Source organism: Saccostrea cucullata, unplaced genomic scaffold (assembly GCF_032062105.1).
Source record: "Saccostrea cucullata isolate Sc308-1 unplaced genomic scaffold, CSIRO_AGI_Scuc_v1 ctg23102, whole genome shotgun sequence".
NCBI lineage: Eukaryota > Metazoa > Mollusca > Bivalvia > Ostreida > Ostreidae > Saccostrea > Saccostrea cuccullata.
In genome coordinates, this window is record NW_026932642.1 from 1 (window position 1) to 5,322 (window position 5,322).

Here is a 5,322-nt window from a genome sequence, read left to right on the forward strand (position 1 = left end):
TTTGCTATAACACGCTGTTTGGATGAAAAAAGCATTGTATCTACAAGTTAAGTCATAATCATGATCAATTTATTTATATAACTCGAAAAATGAGTTAAAGTAAGTTTTGGCAATTATCTTTAAAGAGCATAACATGAATTTCAATTAAAACAGATTGTTACAAAAGTTGCATGTGAACTAAATCAAATGTAATGGCAATAATAACGAATAGTAACCTTGCTAGAAATTCAATTAATCTTTACACCAACATCTTTATAATATTTTTTTCAGACTTAAGTTAAAACCTTTTTAGGGTTAATAGGTGTGTAGTGTAGGTGTGCGGAACGAAGGTCATTTTGCGCGCAATCGCATGCACGTGCGTGCGCGTGAGTTTACGTTATGATAAAGCGAATCTCAAAGCTCTAGGCTTCCGGGACAGAATCAAAGTATATAACATTAAATTAAGTTAATATGACAATGGATTTAAAAAAAAAAATGACAATATTCTCCCCCCCCCCCCTAAAAATTTTTTCAAAAACATTAAATTATTTTTTTTTAATGTAGAATTGCATTGATTGACTTATTTTAAGTCTTGTATTTATAATGTCATACGATTTTAACGATTTTCAAAAATAAATGGCTGAAAAACCACGGGTTTGTGAAATGTAAAACTGTGACTGCATATTTTAGACTGATCATAATCAAGAACAGCTGTAGAGGAAAATGTTTTTAAAACTTATATTTATATTTAACAAACGTTTTGGAGACAAACAAACCAAATCTACAAAGATCTGTTTGGAACGAAGTTACTAAGTAATTATCTTAAATCAATTTCATGCCAATCTTTATATCTTGTAAAATAATTAGTGTAATCCAGAAAAATTATCATGTCAAACGTCAAATATTATAATGGATGGTTTTTAATATTTTGAACTTTTCATAAATATCACTTAAAGAGGATAATCATCTCTTTTACATGTGTGGGATGGAGAAATTTTCTTCGTTAAATCAAGCATAATATATACATTGACTGTTTATATATGAAGTTTACAGTGCCTATTCCCACGTTGTTTTGAGAGAATGGTCAAGATGCACAGGATGCAGTGTGGAATATTTGTTAGTTCTCTTTCTTGATTTTTATTACCACGACATATTTCCAGCCCACCATGGGTTAGTCTATATAATTTAAAAGCAAAGTTTATCAAATATATCCAAAGATACTTTTTAATGTTGTGTTCTATAAAATAACAATATTTTCATTTTTTAAAATTTATTGCCACCTGACAAAGACAATATAAATTCAGTTGCTCAAAGAATAAAGAAATAATTAAATGAGAACAAAACAACAAAAAGACACTTAAGACACTCACAGATTTTTTTTTCTAGACACACGTTACGTGATATTAGTCTTTAAAATATCAATTAAGACTAAACGTTAGAAATATTTTTTAAAACTGTGTTACTATTGTTCACAATAAAACGTGTAGGTAATGTTTTGATGAGACGAGATAACGACAATTCTGAATACACAAACGTTACCTTCGTGGAGAAAAGCTGTCTGGATTTATTTTGAATCTGAAACGACATTAGACAATACGGACGAGGAAGGGAAATTTTTCCTGGGAGAAAATTTTTTCACCAGTTATTGCAAGTAAGCGTTTAGATAAAAATAATTTTCAGGATAATTATTTTGATCATATCCATAGACCAGTGACAAGAAATACTATTTATATCAATAGCGTATTTGTGGACAGTAGTCTAGCCACACATTTTTCTTCCTTGTAACCATTTTTAATTTTTTGTAATTCAGAATTATATAGGTAAACTGTATACTTTCCTTACCTAAATAAGGATCTAAATAAATTATACATAGAAGATGTACCTTGACCTGTTGCAAGATGTCGCTAAACTGTTTTTAGTATATACTTTCAACGTATTTTAATATACATATATCTTTACTTTTTTCCAAATTCTCATGACATCTCTTCTTTTCCTTTCTGATGGGACATTTTTAATTTCAAACTGTTTCTCTGATGTATGAATTTCTTTCTTTTTCTTTTACCACAAATGAAAATAAAATATTACTGAACTGAAACATGCAGGACAGAATATGAATTTTACCGGGCAGCAGTTTTTTTTTACATATTATAAAGAATTATTTGATTTCTTCTCATCTTTTATCACTAGTCAATTCGACTTTTTAATTAAGTCATCATTCAAAAACATTTTTATCCATTCATGGATATTTAATTTTTCTATTAAATGAAAACTTTGATTCATGACCTAATAATTATCATTTACCCGGCATTATTGAAAGATACACTCAGGAACTCCTTGATTGTGGAGAAGAACTTGGCAACACCCAGAATGTGCATACGAGAGAGATTATCTTGCCATTTTTACAACCCCAGAAACAAGCCTTTGTATAAATCCTATATACCCAAGTAAGTTTTTGGTCATGATGAGACAGATTTTTTTCCCAAGAATTTTATTTTCCTCTATTGCAGCGATGGTTGATAAAATTCTCCCTCTTTCGTTGCAGTGATGCAAGACTTGCGACCATGTCTTAACAGTATATACTTGAAACTTGATAACTACTCAAAGATATTGCGACCCCTGATGAAATCTGTCGTGGACCACGAAATCACAACGGATGTGTCCAAAGAATCTTTCTGCACGTAAGTTTAAGCCGCACGTTTATTATAAGAATGTGTTAAAGCGTTTCAGTAATTTAATAATTTTTATCTTTTAGGGAAAAAATCTAAACTTAACCATCCATTTACCTAAAAACTTAAAAATTGAAAAAAGATATTAATACAGTTATTTTATGCCAAACGATAACAAAGCCTAACTTCAAAAAACTTTTAAAGTTATATTGCCATGTAATATTAAATATAGTGGATTTGGAAGAGTCAAATCTCTGACAAAAATCACAGCTGAGTATTTACCTAAATCAGTGGTGTCAGTCGAAAAGCTTGGGCAAGCTTCAAATTTGTGTTGTTTGAATAGATTTTTTGAGCTCGTTTGTTTTTACTGTATTTTTCATTGTAAATGACACGGAAAAGATGGACAACTGAACAGAATATTAAAATGAATGATAACGTATTATTTTAGAGGAGCATTTGTTGCTAATGATTATTGTAAGTCCTTTGTCATTTGACTTCTTGTTGAATCATTGAACTCTTGTGAATGGAAAAATGTTGCATGGAAAGAGCAGACAATTTTTCATTAATGACAAAATGAAGGATTATGAATTCAATGTTTCTAATATGAGCTTTTTATTTTTGGGATAAATGTTTTCCCAAAAACATCTAAGCGAAAATGCTTCTGAATTTGTAATATTTTTATTGTTTAGAACATATGATCAGATTTTGGATGAAACAGTCGAAGAATTCAGAAGATGTCCTACAGCAACTTTCAGTGGACACCACAGAAAATCAAACTTCTTCGGAAAAATTACTATCCAATTGTAACTGCTAAAATCCCTCCTTTCGAATGCAACGATTCTGATTCTTGAAAACTCACAAGAGAATTTAAATATCTTTAAATAAATAAAATCAATATACTTGAGAATTATGCATTGTTTTATAACTTTTCATTTTTCCTGTGATTTCACCTGAAGCAAAAGTAAATACCTCTTGCTTTCATTCAGCTTTTCACATACAGGCATACGGAATAAGAATATTAAGAGTCTCGCTTGAAGTTAGCATTCAACAATTAATTAAGATGGCCTTTACAATAATCGTGTCAGGAAATAAAATCTATCAATAAATCAAATGCTAACCAAAGTAATATTTATACTGATTGTTAGATCTTTTTTTCATATTGAATTTTCTAGATATTATTTTCGTTTTGCCTATTAAAACAAGAAGCACACGGTGGGTGTGACTTGCCAGCACGAGATCCCACCTCTAATGTTTTAGAATGTCTTATTTGCTTTGATCCTTTACTTTAACCTTCGAAATTGAATACTGATTGCAGTTTTCATATTTGATTTACATGTTATGTAAGTATTGATGATATTGTCAACAAGTAAAGTAAATCTGAAAGTTTTAATTACAAGTTATCTGGATGTAATGAAGCATTCTTTATCTGCACGTTAAAATTATTTTCGATTTATTTAGGTAGATTGGAAAATTCGTCTAATTATAGTAAGCATTAACAATTATTTGGAAAGAGCTGTATAAAATATATACATATTCAAGTTGCGTTGTAATTCAAAACTGATTAAATTGTTAGACATTATATTTATTCGAATCCTTTACTACTAGATGTCCCGTACATTTTGTAAATACATGCTCAATACATAGCGCTTAGGGGGGTTGTGATCTGTCATCAGGGGATTCTCTAACCTCCTAAACATCTTATCCTATCTTCATGGTTCCATGTTTTACAATTTTGTTCTCATATTTGTATAGTAATAGAAGTTTTGAGATCGATGATTTTTGATTTCATCAAATTTTTCATTTCTTACAAACACGGTTGAAAATAGGCAACATCAATTTAAAGGATTGAAAAAAATAGAAATGTTGTCTCAATCAAATAATGACTTTTTGAAATTTATGAAAAAACAAAGTTATGTATCAAATAGAACAATAGTATATTAACTAAGTCTCTAACAGAGAAAACTCAGTTTTTAAAGCTTTTATCGTGACAGGTGATATTTTTATGTTCATGAAATCATAGATCTTGTTCTTTTGCCAAGCACGTTCACAGGGCTGTGTTGTTTCTATAGCTGCCTTTGAAGGAAATTCCCTGGAAATATCAAATTTCTCAATTAAATCAGTTTCAAAGTGGCGAAGATTTACCGAGATGACATATATTTCAATTTGTTTTCTGTAATATACCTCCCAGTTTCAAAATCAATCAAAAAGAAAAAAATATAATTGTATATTTCAACACAAAAAAATCGATATATAACAGTTTATCGTGTAGAATGTCAAGAAAAGCCATGTTAGTTTTTTAGTTTTTTACACGTTACTCTCAAATGACTAAAAATGCTTCTCATTTCTTTGAGAAAATAAACTTTCACCGACATTTTTGTTTTGCTAATGTATACATATGATGAAACTCACTTTAGAGAGTGATGAAAACTCCTTCGTGTTCACAGAGAGCTGATTACTGCTCAGTAATGAATAAAGTCTACCTCTCCAACTTTCTGAATCATTTCTGTGGATACTTTCACTAAGTAACTTTCTGATCTGTAGCATTACATAAACACGATTTTTACACATCAATCAATTAAATCCATTTTAAATAAGAGATAAAAATCCAAAAGCAGATTCAAGTCGACATCTTCTAAATTATAAACATGCTTGTGTCTTTATAAAAACTGATTTTCTT

The 5,322-nt window shown here is 29.7% G+C and overlaps 2 long non-coding RNA genes across 2 annotated transcripts; one reads left to right on the plus strand and one right to left on the minus strand.

Annotated features, from left to right (window-relative positions):
- Positions 1 to 2,345: 2,345 nt before the first annotated feature.
- Positions 2,346 to 3,386, plus strand: LOC134235716 (uncharacterized). Its single transcript, XR_009985469.1, has 3 exons — positions 2,346 to 2,423; positions 2,522 to 2,657; positions 3,335 to 3,386. It is a non-coding gene; the product is annotated as an uncharacterized LOC134235716 (long non-coding RNA).
- A 1,122-nt stretch (positions 3,387 to 4,508) lies between these two features.
- On the minus strand, positions 4,509 to 5,220 carry LOC134235717 (uncharacterized). Its single transcript, XR_009985470.1, has 2 exons — positions 5,055 to 5,220; positions 4,509 to 4,734 (listed from the first exon to the last, which is right to left on the minus strand). It is a non-coding gene; the product is annotated as an uncharacterized LOC134235717 (long non-coding RNA).
- Positions 5,221 to 5,322: the final 102 nt, after the last annotated feature.